We start from the raw sequence: 19,710 nt of genomic DNA, 5'->3' as shown, positions 1-19,710 counted from the left end.
TTTTACCCATAATATGGCAATAAAGTCCGAACACCTTCACATAAGTTCGGATCCCCGAACCTATAGCATTATATGCATCAGCTCCGAATCATGTCTTGGGTCAATAGTTGGGTTTGCCCGGCTCCCACATTTTGGTACCTTACGTTCCGCTATATCGGCTAAGGTAGCACTGGGAGAACTACTGCGATTGTGTCCCGGTTCTTCCGGACGAGCACCTCAGTAGAGCTGACTGTCATGATACGGCGAGAGCTGGTCAGCTATTCGAGAGGTTGTAAAATCTTTAAGGATTTCTCCCGCATAATGCCATAACCAATGCAGCGTGTGATGGATCGGTTTTTTCTTCCGATCAGGTGCTTATAGAGCCCCTCGTGCGGTCTTCCGAACACCAGGGGCTGCGCCTACCTTCCTAAAGCTCCTATGGCTCAGTGAGAGCGATAAAGCCCTATAGTCTGATTGCCTGGTTCGTTCTGCTGAACACCTCCTACGAAGGACCCAAAATTGGGATAAAGAGTGATCAGGTCTATCCCGAACACCCCCGTACTTCTTACGTGGGGGCAGAAGCCGACGACTGGCCAACTCTCAGGATTAATATATAAAACGGCCGCGCAGGAGGATAAACTTTTATATAATAGGCAATAAATAATATAAATGACCTTGTTCAAACATTACAAAGGACAACATGATTTGCATTCATGGAAATATAATGTCCTTGGTACATAGCTCCGCTACAAGGTAGGATCCTTTCAGGACACTCTCATAATATAATTCGGGCTTGCGGTGCTCCTTCCCCTCTGGCGGTCCTTCGATCATCAGCTTTTCAGCATCCATCTTCCCCCTATGCACATTTGCGCGGGCGAAGGCCATTCACGCACCCTCTATACAGACCGACCACTTAATGACAACAAGTCGAGGGCAGGCACTCACAAGCCGCTTCACGAGCCCGAAGTAGCTGCTTGGAATCGGCTCAGCGGGCCATAGCCGGATAATCATATCCTTCATGGCTAGTTCCGCTGCCTTATGCAGGTCGATCAGCTATTTCAGTTGATCGACAAAAGGCACCGGATAATTCGGTGCCAAATACTGCGACCAGAAGAGCTTATCCGCAGTGTTCCTTTCTTCGGCTCGGTAGAATTGGTCGGCATCCGATATGCTGCGGGGTAGCTCAGCAAATACCCCTCAGAAATCCGAATTCAAATTAGAAACATGATTTTCTCCTCAAATACTTGCTTTACATGGAAAAAGCCTTACCCGCCGCGATCTTCCTCGCCTCTTGGATCCCCTGCAGGGCGCTTTGGGTTCCCCCCGGGCATCGCTCGTGGCCTGATGTGCCTTGGTGAGTTCGGATTCTTTCTCCGCTAAACTCTGCTCCAAGGTTGCATTTCTTCACGGCCTCTTGCAACTCCTGCTCAGCTTCAATAACCCTGGCCTCGTGCTTCTCATGAAGAGCCTGCTCTGTGGTTGCCTTTTTTTCGGCCTCGGCCACAGCCTTCTTAAGAGCCTCGACTTCGGTCATCATCCCTAGCGCAAATCATGAAACATATTTTATCATACTGAAAATTCATTCGCAATAAACGCGAGCAAGACTTGCGCATACCTTGTTTATCTCCCAACTGCATTTTCAACTGGCCAAGTTCTTCTTTGGACCGCTCTAGACTTTGATTCAGTCTGGAGACCTCCGCAGTATGAGAGGCAGCAGCCGCTACAGATGCCTGCTTATGACAGAAGAGAAATAGATGTCATCCAATGAGTCTTCCTGTGAACAAAAATTTGATCCTCTGTCCGGTTCTTTCTTTCACCGAACAGTGTATCAGGGGCTACTATCCATACCATGACACTCTTCGTAACCTCATAAAACATACCTCAAAACCTTTTATAAGACTGATACAGGCTCCAATCAGTCCACTCTCAGCAGACTGAATCTTCTCAATCACCGCACCCATAAGGGCACGGTGTTCATCGACGATGGAGGCGCACTTCAGCGCCACCAAAAAAGCATCCGACACCTCTGGTTGGAAAGAGATTGCCGGTGGAACAGGCATGCCCCCTCCAGCCGAGAGAGGCTACCTGCTTGATTCTGGAGCCGTATTGGTCTCCAGAATTGCATCCGGCTGGGAGCCGAATTCAAGATGGCCCCCGCCATCAGCTCCCATGGGAATTTTCTCCCCCATGTGTCCGGCCCCTGAAGTTTGACCTCCAGGCGCCGCCTTCACGGTCTTTCCCTCTCCTCCTTGGCCGGGGTCCCTCGGGGACCAAGCCTCGGTGTTATTCACCTGTTTGGAGGAAGGGGCCTTCGGGGGCGTCCCGCTCTCCATAGCATCCGAGCTCAGTGAATCCTCTGATGAGGATTGTTTGGTACGGAACCTCGCCGGACTACAAAAAATATGGCTCAGGTTAAAATATTATGCCATGATGAGTCTGGACGCATAAACGTACTCGGACTCAATATACTCACGAATTCACCATGGGCTGGGCCCTGGGATCCCATGCCGGGCCGCTGTCGGCGGCGGCAGTAGACTCCTCCGGAAGAGGAGCTTTTCCCCTTTTAGGCAACTCGGCCTCCAAGTGTGCGGAGGCCGTCCTCTTCTTTCTTCCCCCCGCAGGGGATTCATCTTCCCCCTCCTCGTCGTCCTCTTCGGAGGCGGAACGGGCATCAGAGCCTTCGGATATTGTGTCCGAAGTGCCGCGGCGACGAAGGCCGCCCCGGGTCTTTTTGGCCTCCTTCTCGGCCGTCTTCTTTGGCACCTTGTAAGGCGCCGGGACCAGCATCTTCGTCAGAAGTGGGACGGCCGGTTCTTCGGGCAGCGGGGCCGGACAATGGATCCACTCCGTCTTCTTCGTCCAGCCCTAGGAGAGTTGTAGAAAACACATTAAGCGCTTCCTTTGGGTTATGCGGATAAAAAGTATGATGACTTACCGAACTTGCAGGGCGGGACAGTTGGTACCCACGGTCTTCGGCGGAGTCCGGCCATGATTTGCTGGACTTGAAAAAGCACCTTCCAGATGTCTTTGTGCGAGGAGCCGAAAAGCTCTCGCGGGGTTTGGTGCTTGGCCGGATCGAATTCCCATAGATTGCAAGCCCGGTGTTGACAAGGCAGGATCTGGCGAACTAACATCACCTGGACTACATTGACAAGTTCAATGTTCTTTTCTCCCATATCTTTAACGCGCGTCTGGAGCACCAAAAATTCGTCGGATGAAGACCAGTCCAGGCCCTTCTTGACCCAGGATGTAAGCCGCAGAGGGGCTCCGGATCGAAACTCCGGAGTAGCGGCCCATTCCGTGCCGCGCGGCTCGGTGATGTAAACCACTGCTGTTGCCACTCCTTGACGGAATCGTTAAAGGTGCCTGTTGGCCATGTGACGTTGGGCATCTTGCTCACCATAGCGCCCCCGCACTCGGCGTGCTCGCTGCCCACTACCTTGGGCTTCACATTAAAAATCTTCAGCCATAAGCCGAAGTGTGGCGAGATGCGGAGAAAAGCCTCGCACACGACAATGAATGTCGAGATGTTGAGGAAGGAATTAGGGGACAGATCGTGAAGATCGATCCCATAATAATACATGATGCCGCGAACGAACGGGTGGAGGGGAAACCCTAGCCCGCGGATGAAGTGAGGGAGGAATACAACTCTCTCGTGGGGTTCCAGAGTAGGGACGATCTGTCCCGCCGTCGGGAGACGGTGGCTGATTTTCTTGGCCAGATACCCGGCCTCCCGAAGCTTTTTGATATCCTTCTCCCGGACGGTAGAGGCCATCCACTTGCCTCCTGCTCTGGATCCGGACATTTTCGGAAGGCCTTTGTGGGCAGAGAAGATGAATGCTTGGGCGCTGGAGCTCGAGCGAAGGGGAATGGATCGGGAAGAAGAAAGTGTGGGTGCGAAAGGGAGTCCTTAGCCCCTTATAAAGGCAGCAGGGATTCTGCGCCTCCCCACTTGCCTGGTAAAACCGCTTATTCCCCAAGCGCCGTAATTGATGGCGCGATTGGGTTACCCACACCCGTATTGATGAGAATCCCGTGATAGGGGGACACAGTCTCTGCTTCGACAAGACGTGCCAAGAAAACCGCCTCGCAATATGTGCAGTAGCTGGTTAGGAGAAACGGTTCGAATAATGACCGGGCCGTGGCGTGATGTCACACTATGAAACTTGTCAGCAGATTAAGATTTGTGAAAATATTATACTCTCTACGATGGTAGGTGGAATTTATTTTACAGGGCCGGACACGATCCTTGTGTTCAAAATCTTCTACGGAGTATTCGGAGGAGGAACCCGCCTTGCAATGTTGAAGACAATCTGCGCGCTGGACTCATCGTCATTGAAGCCTGTTTCAGGGGCTACTGAGGGAGTCCTGGATTAGGGGGTCCTCGGATAGCCGGACTATATACTTCTGCCGGACTGTTGGACTATGAAGATACAAGACTCAAGACTTCGTCCCGTGTCCGGATGGGACTCTCCTTTGCGTGGAAGGCTAGCTTGGCAATACGGATATGTAGATCTCCTCCCTTGTAATCGACTCTGTGTAACCCTAGCCCCCTCCGGTGTCTATATAAACCGAAGGGTTTAGTCCGTAGGACGACAACAATCATAATCATAGTCTAGCTTCTAGGGTTTAGCCTCTACGATCTCGTGGTAGATCAACTCTTGTAATACTCATATCATCAAGATCAATCAAGCAAGAAGTAGGGTATTACCTCCATCGAGAGGGCCCGAACCTAGGTAAACATTGTGTCCCCCGCCTCCTGTTACCATCCGCCTTAGACGCACAGTTTGGGACCCCCTACCCGAGATCCGCCGGTTTTGACACCGACACCAGGTACCCCTCGCAGAGGGTGACGAAGCCCGAAAGCTGCACGATGGCGCCGGCGCCAAGATGATGGGGCTGGAGCCCGAAGAACTCCAGGAAGTCGTGGAACAAGGCACTCGCGGGAAGCATGAACCCGCGCTTGAAGTGCGGGAAGAAGACCACGCACTCCGTGACCTCGGGCCGCGGCTCCCGCTCGCCCCGCGGCAGGCGCGCGGCGACCTCTGTCTCCCCCGGCAGGCGCCTGGTGGTGTGAAGATATGCAGTGTCGTCCAGAGTGACGGTCGAACCCATCCACGAGCCCGACGGCAGCGCCATCGACAAAGGTGCGGAAGAAAGAAGGAAGAAGATGGCGACGAGGCTCTGCTCAAAGCAACGGGCGTCGCAGGGCACGGCGGTCGCAAGAAGCAGAGAAAAGAAGAATAAGGCAGGGGGCGTGAGCAAGAATGATTTCCGCTGCCCCCTCCTCGCCCCAATTTATAAACCACGGTTTGAAACGTGGGCGAGTGGAATCGTTTGCGCCCGCCTTTCCCACTTCCCCGCAATAACCGCGCACGTACGTGCGCAATAACTGCCTCAAGAATGGCAACCGACTTGCGGACACCGCAATAAATTCGCATGCATGGGCCGAGGGCACGTAGCCGCGGGCCCCAGCGCGCTGCCCTGTCCTGTCGCGCGCATGGCCTGTCAAGCCCCTCCGGCTTCCAGGCGCCATGTGGCGCCCGCGCGAAGTCCAAAAGATTACCCCAAGATTCGGCGAACTTTTCGGTTTCCCGCCCCCGACGGGGTGCCGCGATCCAGCTTCCGGAAGCCGGCACACAGTGGGTGTTGCCGGACCCAGCGGCCATAAAATTCGCCTCCTTAGGGAAGGGAAACTGCGAAGGCCCTCCCATCCGAAGACGACGGACCTTCACAGCTTCGGGGACTACTGTCAGGGGGATGAACCCCAGGAAGTCAACGGAACCCGAATCCTTTTCAAAAACAACGGGGCTAGCAATGCCCCTCAAGCCGGCCCACGCTTGGCCGGGTTGCTTGACCCGGCCAAGCCCTTCGACCCAGCCAAACTCTCCAACCCGGCCGGACTCCTCAACTCGGCCCCAACAACCGCCTCAAGACAACCGAGCCCGGTGCACCAAGACTTCCCAACATGCCGGCTCCACCCTTGGCGTGTTCTCCAACCCGGCCACTGGTCAGCTCCCATCCCAGCCATACGATGGGAAGAGTATCCACCTATTGATGACCAAGGCAACAGTGCCCCGCACATGCCTCTAGTCAGCCGGGGCATGGTAACAGTGCCCCACCTACCCGCTGACCAGGGCCGGCGTGGCAACAATGCAACTATTGTCACCAATGACGCCAGCAAGCGGCAACCTGATGGAGCGCCACTGTAGCCGACTCAACCCGGCCACTCCATGACGATCGACAAGACGGCCAACAGTGCCCCCGTACCTGGCAGGCCCCGCGCCCGGAGAACCCGGCGAGCCCTGACCCCCGGCGGGTCCCAGCGTCGGCTTCCCGAACAATGACAATCTGGCCCCACGGCCATGTAACATTACCCTTGTACCCCTAGGGGGTTGACCTATAAAACCCCCCAGGAGCCCTCATGCATAGGGAGAGCTCACTTACGCACGACGAGAACCGTAGCAATCACTCACACACACACAGCAAGCAACACCCAAGGAGAGGGAGCAGCCTAAGCCTTGACTTGCTTTACTTCTTCCTCCATACAGCTCTAGGAGCATATCTGTACTGATACACATCAACTACACTCGGCAGGACTAGGGGTGTTATCTCTCCGGAGAGCCCCGAACCTGGGTATGTCTTGCGTCCCGCGCTCGCTCATGCCAACCTCGCCTCTGGAGCCCACCAGTGCCCTCGAGCCTCCTCCCATCTTTAGCCATCCCTTGGCATCTGTCGTGCGCCCACCACGACACTAGGCCTGTGTGTTTGATTGCAATGTACAGGAACGCTAAAAAGCTGCTCAAACTCTTTGTGCTCCCTCTGTTCCTTTTTACTTCGCATATTAGATTTCTTTCAAGTCGGTTGATTTTACATTGTGAATGTTCAAACTTTTTTCTATAAGATTGGTCAAAGTAGAGATACTTTAACTTCAGACAAAACTTATATGCAGACTAAAAAGGACTGGAGGGAGTACATGTGAAACTGCTACACACGAGGTGATCACCCTGGGAATAGTGCTAGTACGTATTGTTTTGCATGTTCATCCAATGCCAGTGATACAATAATTCGAACTAATCGAACTAAATTCATTCATACACGGTCGGATTTCATATAAACATGTTGGATTTCATTACATTTCATACATTCTTCAACTAAAAAGGAGTGCACTGGAGGTATAATTAATTAACAGAAGCTACCCACCCATGTCCGGCTGAGCCGAACAGAAGCTTCTTCTCTAGCGGACTGAGCTTCAGTGACTTAATTGCAGGTGTAGTTGCATAACTGACATGTGGCCCAGATGCCTGTTGGGCCCACATGTCAGTGACCCAACTGCACCTGCAGTTAAGTAACTAAAGCAGCCTCCTTCTCCAACTTAGCTCTCCGACTCCACGTCGCCGCCAAGAAGCTAATCAGCCGTCAATGGTCAACCAGAGGGTAGCAGCGGTGGCCTTACTTGGACCCGAGTGGCGGCGACCTACCGTGTTCTACTCTTCTTTGTTTTTTGTGTGGTGCGGCCTCGTTGGCAGCTGGGCGGGGCCACGACGGAGTCGATGATGTCCTCTGTCTCGTTGCCGGCGGGGCGGCGCCTCGGCGGAGCGGGGGAAATCCTCCCCCTCGTTGCCAGCAGGGCGGGGCCTCGGCTGAGCCGACGATGTCCTCTGCCTCATTGTTGGCGGGGCGGGGCCTCGGCGGAGTAGGGCCTCGCCGAAGCCGGCGAAGTCCTCCGCCTCGGTGCCGGCGGTGCTGGGCCTCGGCGGGGCCGGCAATGTCCTCTGCCTCTATGTTGGCGGAGCGGTGCCTCGGCGGAGTAGGGCCTCGCCGAAGCCGGCGAAATCCACAGCCTCGGTGCCGGCGGGGCGGGGCATCGGTGGAGCCGGTGATGTCCTCTGCCTCGTTCTTGGCGCGGCAGGGCCTCGGCAGAGCAGGGCCTCATCGACGTTAGCGGATCGTGGACTCAGCGGAGCCGGCATTGCCCTCTGCCTTGTCCTCGGTCTCGCCACACAACGCCTTGCCCGCTTCATCACCCACTTTGTAGGCGGCCGCAACCTCCGCCACCCGCATGCGCTACCGCCAGCGCGTGAGGCGGCCCTCGCGGGCGGAGTAGTATGAGTCGAGCAGCGCCTCCTGCTCCGCCCGCTCCGCGTCGATCTGCTCCTTCGCCTGTAGGTGCTCCTGGAGGAGATGGTGGTTGTAGGCGGCGTCGGCCTGCGCCTCCCGGAACTACTCCTGACGCTTCTGCCTCATCGTGTCCATGTATTGGGCACGGGCCTCGCCGATGGTCATGGTGCAATGCACCGGCGAGGATGGCGCGGAGGAGGGGGTTGGCGCCGGATCATCGACTACCATGTTCTCCATTGGGACGTCGTCGTCCTCCGGCCGCCTGTCGGCCAGCCAGTCGGCAGCAATGGCTGCCATCTCCTTGTAGTCCGTCATCCGCCCGTCCCGAAGAGCGCGGGAGCGCGAGGAAGCCATGGTGGGCAGTAGTGGTGTGGATAGGAGAAATGGAATGGAGGCGGATGACTACGGCTATGGCCAGTGCAGCAGTTTACATATCAATGGTGGGCGGCGGAGGGACGGATGGGTGGCACCGGAGTAGCCGCCTCGGCAACCGCGTATCATTAATATGGGTGGCAGACGGACGGGCGGATGGCACTTGTGTCGTTTGAACGCGGAGCAATCGCATGCACCAGGAAGCGGCGCTGGCGGCGCTGACCGTTTCGGGCGGAAAGCCCGCTAGGGCGAGGGAGGCGGTCTGGGTGGGCCAGGGCGGTCAGACTCGTGCTTGGCATCAGATCGGTCCAGCAGCCGGACATGTTGGCTCGACAGCGAGCTCCCCGAGCTGAGTGACGACAATCAGACAATGGACGTAGCTTCCGACCAGGAGTCGGCGCCACTGTCCAAGCCGGTTCATGTTGTGTACACCATAGAGCAGGTGCGGCCGCACTTTGACGTCCAAATGACGGAAGAGCTACCAGCACGGGAGGACCTGTGCTGCAACCTCCGTCTCCTCAATGAGCACCGGCGAACAAGCGAATGACAATGACCATTGGAGCGCCGCAGAGCGAGAGGCGCGCCGACACGGTGTCGCAGTTGGGTACACGTCCCGTCAATACCCCCATTCCTCGCCAGGAGTGGGGAAACACGGTGTCGCAGTTGGGTACACGTCCCGTCAATACCCCCATTCCTCGCCAGGAGTGGGGAAACACGGTGTCGCAGTTGGGTACACGTCCCGTCAATACCCCCATTCCTCGCCAGGAGTGGGGAAAGGCCCTCTGCGTCGTACTTGCACCAGAGGTCGGCCGCGCCGTACTTGCACCGGACGACCATCGCGCCGTTCGCATGGGTCATGCCGTTCGCCTTGTCCGCGGCCCGCTCGATGCCAAAGCGCTGGTCGGTAGGCTCGACCATCTCCTTGGCCTAGGTGTCCACCTAGGCGCAGTAGAGGAACATGGTCGTCGCATCCTCGAGCTGGTGATCTCCAATGAAATAGCCAACTTGGAGCTCGAGATCGCGATCCAGATGTACCGCGAGCGTGTCGACCGCTTGGACGAATGCATGCACGAGTTCAGGCAGAGACAAGATCTACCGTAGGCAAGGGCTGCTGGTCATGGTCTCATGGATGCGTTTTATCTTGTTGAGTCATTTCGACGTGGATAGCTATGTATTCACAGCAATCATAGTATTGCTCTATTTATTCCTCTGTTTCAATGTGTGTACTCTGTTTTCCGTTCTTATATGTTCTGTTTCAATGTGTGTATATATGCTTTCCATTCTGTATATGTGGATCATAACAGCTAGATTCAAATTAGTATAGAAAAACAGATAGAAAATGGAATTCATAATATATATATATATATTAATTGTTCATTAGTTCATCACAGAATATATATATATATAATATCATCACATATACGTGAAGATAGTTAACTACTAGGTACAATGCATAAATTGAAAACGAACAATATTAAAACTAAGAATCCCTCCTGCGGCTAGTATTCCTGCAGCCCCTCGCCAGCAGCTCCCTGGTGCACGGCGTCTTCCCAGTGCGGAGGTAGTACTCTGCCTCCTCCGCCTCGCAGCGCTTGACGTACCGATCTGCCTCTTGCTGGCGGACGAGCGTGAACGATCTTGCCATTTTGGTGGGCGCCCACCGGAGCTCCTCGTCGGTAGCATGCTGGAGCTTATCGGCCCACCTCCATGCAGCGATGAGGCGCCCAGCGCCTTTGACCTTCCTCCCGAAGTACCCGTCTTCGTACACCTCCTCCGCATGACGACGCGCCCGCCCCCAAAGCTCTGTCGCCTCCTTTTTCCAGGCGGCGTCATGGGCTTCACAGGCCGCCTGGTACCTGGCTTCCTCCTCTGCCATCTCCTTCTTGAACACCACTTGCCTGGCTTTCTCAGCCAGCGGCAGCGACTTCGACAGACAAAGATTGTCCTGGCCCCAAAACCAATCCAAAGTTGGGGGGTCTGATGCAACCTCCTCTAGCGGCGCGTAGGGGTCCTCGTCGCTGCTATTCGAGTGAGCGTCCTCGGGGGGCGGCGACTCCTCGTCGGCACGTGTGCAGGTCGGTGGCGCCATGGCAGAGATTTGAGAGAGAGAGGGCCAGTGAGGGGAGGATGTAGATGAGAATGCAAGCGGGACGACGTGAGCAAGGCAGTATTTATTGGCGGCCGGAGTCTAGATCGACGGGAACAGTACACATGCCAGTCGCTAGAATTTACGAGTACTGTAGTTTGAATTACACATGATTCCCGCAGCAAAATCCGTGTGTGAACATAATAGCTGACGGTTTCCAATATAGAATCGTGTCTGATTAATAATCACCGCCACTCACTTACCAAACCTCGAGCCACGAGATAGAGTGCCAATCATGTGGGGGCTGGTTGTCTTGCCAGATCTTTATATTTTCTTGTTTGAACACCAGATATTTACATCGTCTGATGATTTTTTAACTCGCACACAAGTACACAAAAATATGATTTTTCAAACCGTTATGGTTAGCCATTGCATGTAGATGTAGTTAAAATTTGAATTACGGTCATTAAATGGCTAGAAAATCACTTAAATGTCTTTAAAAGGTCAAATGACCCCTGAAATTTTCCAAATTTTCACATGACAGTTGCATTAGTGCACGTTAAACATAGAAAACATTTTGAAGGCTATAAGAGGAAGCTATCTCCCGTTCGTCATCAAACATGCATTGTTCCCTCTCGAAACCACGAACCTTCTAGTGAGTTGCTCTGGTTTGTGTGGGGGCGTGTCCAAACTTTCATCAAACAGGCCAATTTTTTTACCACATCATCTTGGTGGCATGACATTAATCAAGCAAGGTTTCATGTTTCTCTGATCATTTTTTATTTTTTGGAATTAAAATGCCATGACACTCCATGCATGTGCCCATCCCGTGAGACCAATATGTTTGAAAATTCCTTCTGCTTTACTGCACATGGAATTAACTCGCACACAAGTACACAAATATGATTTTTCAAACCGTTATGGTTAGCCGTTGCATGTAGATGTAGCTCAAATTTGAATTACGGTCATTAAATGGCTAGAAATCACTTAAATGTCTTTAAAAGGTCAAATGACCGCCAGAATTTTCCAAATTTTCACAGTACAGTTGTAGTAGTGCATGTTAAACATAGAAAAAAAATTGACGGCCGTAAGAGGAAGCTATCTCCTATTCGTCATCAAACATGCACTGATCCCTCTAGTGAGTTTCTCCGGTTTGTGAGGGGGGTGTGTCCAAACTTTCGTCAAACATGCCAATTTTTTTACCACATCATCTTGGTGGCATGAGATTACATCAAGCAAGGTTTCGTGTTTTTCTGATCATCTTTTAATGTTTTGGAATTAAAATGCCATGGCACTCCATGCATATATATGCATGTGTCCATGTCGTGACACCAATATGTTCGAAAAATCCTTCTAATTTACTGCACATGGAATTAACTCGCACACAAGTACACAAATATGATTTTTCAAACCATTATGATTAGGCGTTGCATATAGATGTAGTTCAAATTTGAATTATAGTCATTAAATGGCTAGAAAATCACTTAAATGTCTTTAAAAGGTCAAATCGCCCCTAGAATTTTCCAAATTTTCACATTATAGTTGTAGTAGTGCACGTTAAACGTAGAAAAAATTTGAAGGTCGTAAGAGGAAGCTATCTCCGTTCGTCATCAAACATGCATTGTTCCCTCTCGGAACCACGAGCCTTCTAGTGAGTTGCTCCGGTTTGTCAGGGGTGTGTGTCCAAACTTTCGTTAAACATGCCAATTTTTTTACCACATCATCTTAGTGGCATGACATTACATCAAGCAAGGCTTCATGTGTTTCTGATATTTTTTTAATTTTTTGGAATTTAAATGCCATGGCACTCCATGTATACATATGCATGTGTCCATGTCGTGAGACAAATATGTTTGAAAATTCCTTCTAATTTACTGCACATGGAACTAACTCGCACATAAGTACACTATCACAGCCTGATTTTTGGCCCTTTCTTTTGTTTTTCTGAGATTTTTCCTTAAGTTTTCTTTTTCTGTGGCTTTGTGGTCTGGAAACTGAAGAAGATGCCCTCTTCTTTATTTCCAGAGTGGCTTGTCATACCCAAATCCTTCCCTAGACCTTGCCATTTCATCCTAGCCCAACCCCAATATTCTTATGGCTAGGGAATATTCCTTTTTTCAATTAAAGGAGTAACCATGTCTGCCCTTTCACAACCTATATTTCTGTCACTCCTAAAATTCCCAAATAATTCTCATAAATTGTTTGGGTCATATCTTCCTCAAATATGGCAAAATATTTCATTTTCCATGTTTCCCATCATGCTTAATTAATTACTTTCCTATTCTATCCTGAATGGCAGATTATGAAGCAAGTGCTATCTATCTTTTCCCAATTGACCTCAAACCCCTTGGACACCTTTTCCTGTCCATATCATTACCACACGCCAAAATGCAACCTCATTTGCCTAGTAAATATTCCTGAGCAATTTTTCAAAGTTCCTGTCTGAGGGAATTGGTTGTGAAGGAAGTACTAGCTAGGTTAATCCAATTGAGTTGAATTTTTGCATGATCTTTCATTTTATCAAATCGAAGCCCTCCTCAAGAAGTTGAGCTTATTTCATGCCTCCATGTGAGCTCGTCTTCAATTCTTTGATTTTGTCCAAATTTTTAGTTAATGAAGCAAGTATATTTTATCTTGCTCCATTATGTCTGAAAATTTTCCTATGCCTTCTCCTACCTATATAACCTATCTACACAAGTTTTGGAATCATTTCATCTAGCCATTTTCCCTCAGGATTTTCCCAATTTTCTGGACAGGGAGGATAGCTATGAAGGAAGTACCATTTTGGCTTGGCCAAATGGCATGAAATTTTTATGGCACTCTCATATGCCCAAATCAGCTAGCCTTGTCAAATTTCAGCTCAAGTGGTTACTCCTAGTGAGTGCTACTTCATGATTCATTTTCTGGACCAATTTAAGCAGTTGTGAAGCAACTATATTAAATCTTGGCCCATTTCCTTCCAAACTTCACAGGATTCTTGTCCTTCCTATCTTAAACCTCCCAGGCAACTCCTTTGGCTCTAATCTCACCTCAGTTGATCACTGTTTCATGATCAAGTTTGCAACAACAAACTTCAGACGATCAGTCACACCTCTCCTTGGCACTTTTCCCTGATCCATCACCTCCCTCGGCCTCTATTATGCAGGAACTAGTAACTTGACAACTCCTCGCAGCCTCCCTTGTCCTCTTCGTGCCAGTGCCAGTGGTGACCGCCGTTTTGGCGTGCAGCGGCCATGTCCAGAGCGTTGTTTTGCCTCGGCCCTGCTCGTCATGCTTGTCGTCTTCGCGCGCTTGAGCCTGTCCAGCATGTTCCCCGTGTCGTCACCATCCCCTTGGACTCCTCTCCCCCTCCGACAGGGCTTTAATGGCGCTCGTCGCGGCGCGTCCACGGACACGCTGTAGTCGGTCGTCGTCATCTTCCTTCGTCCGTTTCCTCCCCGTGCTTCCTTAGCTCCCTCTGACCCCGTGAGCTCTCGCCTGTGCCTCGTTCGTCGTCTACCATCGAGCTCGGGAGCGTGGGCATGCGTCCGCGGTGCCGTCCACGCGTCCGCGGCGACGCCAGCTCGGCCACCTCGCCCCCGCCTATTTAAGGCCACCCCGAGGCCGCTCGACCTCACCACTGGCCTCACCTCGCTCCCAGGACCCCGCCCCACTTCTTCCCCAAGCCGGGGCTGCTCTCCTGTCCTCCCTCTGCTACCATGGCCGCTGCCCCACCACGGCTTAAATCCGAGCCATCCCGAGCTTTTTCTTCCGTTCCACCACCTCTAGGGGCCTCCACCACCCCTCCTGAACCCCTCCAGCACCTCGCCTCCTCCTCTCCCACAATGGAGCGCCGCGCCCATCCCCACCCGAAGACCCCTCCGCCGCGAGCTCAACTGCAGCCGCTACAGAGCTCGCCAGCGATTTCCAAGGCCGGGAACGGATGCGTCTAGTCCTCCTGAACGTCTGGGTAGGTCGCACGTTTCCTGCGGTGGCCGGACTCGCCGTCCAGCGCCGTCGGGGCGGGCCTCTGCCCTCGGCCAGGAGCTCACCGAGCGAGAGGTTGAAGACGGTCAGGCCAGGCGGGCCCCATCTCCCGTGGGACCCCCTCGTCAGCGACCCAGCGCCCGGCCCCGCCCTGCCACGTCACTTAAGTGGACACGGGAAGTCCGAGAGTACGTTTACATTTGCCCGAAAACGTAAACTCGTTGGCTACGCTTTCTTCTTCTGAAAGTATATTTTCCCTCGGTTTCACACTCGAACACGTTTTCTTAGTCAGAAAGCGTATTTCTAACTTTACGCATCTGTCTTATCCACTCAGGGACCCGGCTGTGAATATTATTTTTACAGAAAAGTCCCTGATCTTCTACACCTCATAACTCCGCAACCGTAACTCCGATTGAGGTGAAACCCACGCTCACTTCTTCATCTCTTCGGGCCCAAACTTTTGCTATCATTTTCACTATGGTTTGACATATTGGAAATGACCATCTTACCCTTGCCCCTAATCAGCCCCCTCCGAGAGAGTACCCTTTCCGGCGAATCTTTCCGCGGCTTCACCGCACCTCTTCCCGGAGCCTTCTTCACCCCGAGGCAAGCCAAAACCACCATTTGCATGATAGCCATGCAGTAGCATTGGTTTTCAACTTGAATATTTAATAACTGTGTGTTTGTTTTGCTACTGTTGTCGTTATTTCGGTTATGCTTACGGATCGGTGGTTACCGTCATGATATGTTTTCTTGCACTCTGTTATTATGTTCTTCATGCTAGTATTACCTTAATATTGGCCATGCTTGGTAGTAGTACATGTTGGTGATGGTCCTCGGTGCATGACTATTGTCTGTTCCGAGTACCGTTGTTATGCATGTTCTTTTGCACCCAGTTGGTTAAATGCTTGCATGGTAGTTTTATCGTAATGTTATTGCATGGTATTTATGGTTGATGCTAGTGGTCATGTTATGAGTAGTGTTCTACTTGTGATATTCATGCTCGTCATTATGCCATGCTCAGTTGGATATGATTCATTGTTGGTATGGATGATAGTTATGTTGAACCCTCATGCTTATGTTGATATCATGTTCATGCATTGTAATTGCTGTCGGCGTTCTAGGAACGGGGGTCCCCAGACTTGCCTGCCTGCGGCCCACAGCGTGGCCAAGCCAGCAGGCTGTGCGGCCCTTCTTCATCAACAAGGCATCCAGGACCCTCGCGAGGGTCCAAGCCTCGCGAGACGGACGACACAAGACCTCCTCTGGAGTAGCCTAACCAGGCAGGCTCGCGAGGAGCGGAGATATCAAGGCAGGCAAAACCTCACGAGGCCCTCGTGACGTGAGCCATGACGAATGACACCAGGCGGGCGCCAGCGTGCGCAGCGTCCTTATTTGCTCTTTGGTGCTAAGGAGGCCAGCGCAGGCGAAGAGTACCGAGGCATTAGGCAAAGGTTGCTATATTGGTGCAACGAGAACAAGACCAGGAGGACGGCAAGACGGAGGTCATCGTGGAGCCCAAGACGGCGTCACCACCAGAGCTTTTCGCAGGCGAAGACCGCTTTTGTCAGGATAGCTTGTACTAGCTGTCCCCCTTCAAATTCGCCGCCATTGTTGGCTCCCTTCCCGCTCGATATTTGGGAAGAGGACCAGGGCCTCTATAAATAGGTCTAGCCACCATAGTAGGAGGCATCGAATCCTCACCCGCACAAGTTCGACAAGCACAAGAGCACCTCAACCTCAGGAGGCTATTCTTCCTTTGTACTGTTCATCATCAGCCCAAGAGGCAATCCACCACCACCACACTGGAGTAGGGTATTACACCACAACGGTGGCCCGAACCAGTATAAACCTCGTGTCTCTCTGTGTTGCGAGTTGGTCGAGTTCGTCCGCGGGATCTTTGCAAGCTAGGGCGTAGATCGGTAGGAGGGAAAGAATTCGCACGCACCCTAGTGTTCGAACCTCAAGGGTTTGCCGGAACCCCACATCCGACATTTGGCACACCAGGTAGGGGTGCGCCGTAGCTTCCCTTCCATCAGTTCGTCGCTCCATCGCCTCCATGGCGGACGCTCGCCGTGCTCGAGCTGAGCGTCGGGCTGCCCTCACCGCCCGCGTCGCTCAGACGGCTCCCGTCGGCGGGCCACCTCGTCATTCTCTATCTCCCGCCGCCAATGCTGCCACCGGCCTGGCGGGGAACGAGTAGCAGGCGTCCTCGCTGCATCCTTCGGTGCGGCAGGACGGCCGCACCCCTACTCCATCACTGACCCCTGCCGATTCTTCGTCCCACGCGCACCGCGCTCCCATGGAGGCACGGGCCGCGCTCCTTGCGGCGAACGAGCTCCTGCGTTACCGCCCCGTCGACGACCTCTACGAGGAGTGGCTCGACCACGTCGCCGAGCTCGTCCGCGCTGCAGGGGGCTCTCCGGCGCCGTCCCACTCTCTGCCTCCCCCTCAACCAGCCGCGGGCGACGGGGCTCATGGCATGCCTCCACCACCTCTGCCCCAAGATGGAGCCTTGGAACCAAGGCGCGCGGCTCCGCGGCATGATCCACCATGCCCGGCGCCCGCGCGCGAAGAGAGAAGCTGCCAAGAAATTCCGCGGCCGCGAGAAGCTGCACCTGCGCTCCCTGCGCCACCTCGTCAAGACCGCGCACCGCCCGCAGCGGCGTAGCGCGGACCCCGCCAAGACCAAGCTCCACCTCCGAAGCGGGCCCCGGTAACCACGGCTGGCTGTCGCGCCTTCACCCCCGAGCTGCGTAGCGTCGCCTGGCCAGGCAAGTTCAAGCCGGATCTGCCTCCTCGCTACGACGGCACCGCCGACCCCGCGGAGTTCCTGCAGCTCTATGAGCTTAGCATCGAAACGGCCAACAGCGAAGAAAAAGTCATGGCGAACTGGTTTCCCATGGCTCTCAAGGATGGAGCCCGCTCCTGGCTCCTGAACCTGCAGCACGGCTCGATCTCTTCTTGGGACGAGATGCGTGACCGCTTCGTCGCCAACTTCCAGGGCACTCGCGACCGCCCGCCGGCCGCGGGTGATCTACGCCGCATCAAGCAACAACCAGGAGAGACCCTCCAGAAGTACATCCAACGCTTCAACAACACCCGCCTCAAGATCCCCAAGGTCACGGACAACGCCATCATCTCCGCGTTTTCCGATGGCTTCCATGACGTCAAGATGAAGGAAGAGCTCGCCATCCATGAGGAGCTCTGCACCTCTCAGGAGCTGTTCAACCTGGCGACCAAGTGCGCAAGAGCTGAGGAGGGGCGCCTTTCTCTCCTCGAGCTGCCAGCCGCAGGAGCGGAGGAGAAGAAGGCCAAGGCCAAGGACGTGAAGCGCAAGGAGGCGGTCGTGCTCGCAGTGGAGCCCGACACCAAGCGGGGTAGAGATCAGCCCGAGTCATCCAAGAACGGCCTACCGTTCTGTGCCTTCCACAACCTGAACACCCACAACACCAGCGACTGTCAAGAGCTCAGAGCCATATCGGAAGGACGCTACGGTCGACGCCCCGAGCGCAACGACCGGGGCTACGGCCGCGGAGGAGGACGTGGAGGCGGACGCTGGGACGACCGTGGCCCGCGCCAGGAGTGGCGCGACCGGCCTCGCGAGGACCGCTGGCAGGACCAACCTCGCCAGGGCGCCTGGAGGGAACCGCCTCGTGAGGATCGCCCCCAAGGCAACACCGGTCTTCCCCCGCTGCCGCCACCAAGGAGGAACGATGACCACCATTAGGACGAGGGGGCTGGGGGCTTCCAGGAGCCGCGTGCGATCGCCTGCATCTTGGGCGGTGCCAAGGCCCCGGCCTCTCAGCACATCTTCAAACAGTTCGCTCGCGAGGTGAACGCGGTGCTCCCCAAGCTCGAAGCCACGCACCCGCTCAGGTGGTCCCAATGCGCCATCACTTTCAACTCGGCGGATCAACTCAAGTGCGCAGCCACCGCTGGCGCCCTCCCTATGTTGTGTTCCCCAGTCATTAGCAATGTGCAGGTCACCAAGACCCTCATCGACGGCGGCGCAGGGCTCAACGTCCTGTCCGTCGACACGTTCGACAACCTCCAAGTGCCATATGAACAGCTCGAGCCCACCAAGCCTTTCTCAGGAGTGACCGACGGTTCCACCACACCGATAGGGCAAGTCCGCCTGCCTGTCACCTTCGGGGAGCGCAAGAACTACCGCACCGAGCTCATCGACTTCGACGTCGTGCACATCCGCCTGCCGTACAATGCCATCCTCGGGTATCCAGCCCTGGCCAAGTTCATGGCAGTCACTCATCACGGCTACAACGTTCTCAAGATGCCAGGAAGTGGAGGAATCATCATAGTCCCGTGTGAAGAGAGGGATGCGGTGTGCTCCCTCGAGCGCGCCTTCCAAGCCGCAGCAATCGACGACCCCGAGAGCAGAAGTGAAGGCCCTCCGGAGGCCATCCCCGAGAAGAAGAAGCCACGCCGCGCAGGACCTCAGGAAGATGGCGTCGCGGCAGGAGCCTCGTCAGGATCAGCGCCCGCTCCAGGGGCGCATCCCTCCATCGCATAGGAAGGCGCGCCTGGCGCCCCTCTCGGGCAGGGCTCGGGGGCTCTCTTCTGGAGGGCCTCAGACCTTGCCAACCTCATGAGGGAGGCGCTTGGGCACCACTTGGAGGCGTGCTTCATGGCACGCACTACAAAAAAATACACTTCCGTGATGATACGTGTTTGTCACAGTAGGTCGCGTTTTTTGTCATGCATGTACATCCATGACAAATTTATGACAGAATCAAGATAGTCATACCTATCCTGTCGTAGAAGTGTTCCATGACATTACCAAAATTATCATCACGGAAGTGTCCACTTCCATGACGATAAATCGCGCGTCACAGAAGTGCTTTCGTCAAGGGTGACCGACACGTGGCATCCACCGTAACAGAACGCCGTTAAGCTATCAGGTCGGGTTTTGGATCCGATAACCCGTTAAGAGCCCCGACCAATGGGGATTTTCCACGTGTAAAATCATCATTGGCTGGAGGAGACACGTGTCAGGTCCGCGTTGGCATAGGTGTCACTCATCCAATGGGCGAGACGCGCCTATGATATTTTGGCACGTGGACCGGCCCATCAAGTTTAAATGGGTCGGCCCAACTGAACGCCCACAAGGTTTTGCGGACCATAATGGGCCGGCCCAGCTAAAGGCCCACGAGATTTTGCGGACCATA

At 53.9% G+C, this 19,710-nt stretch overlaps 1 long non-coding RNA gene across 1 annotated transcript; it reads left to right on the top strand.

Annotated features, from left to right (window-relative positions):
* The first annotated feature begins 14,011 nt into the window (after positions 1–14,011).
* On the top strand, positions 14,012–16,375 carry LOC141041639 (uncharacterized). The gene is made up of 2 exons (XR_012202441.1): positions 14,012–14,712; positions 14,859–16,375. It is a non-coding gene; the product is annotated as an uncharacterized lncRNA (long non-coding RNA).
* Positions 16,376–19,710: the final 3,335 nt, after the last annotated feature.

This window comes from Aegilops tauschii, chromosome 2 (assembly GCF_002575655.3).
Source record: "Aegilops tauschii subsp. strangulata cultivar AL8/78 chromosome 2, Aet v6.0, whole genome shotgun sequence".
NCBI classification, from domain to species: Eukaryota; Viridiplantae; Streptophyta; class Magnoliopsida; order Poales; family Poaceae; genus Aegilops; species Aegilops tauschii.
This window is presented reverse-complemented; position numbering and strand designations above follow the sequence as displayed.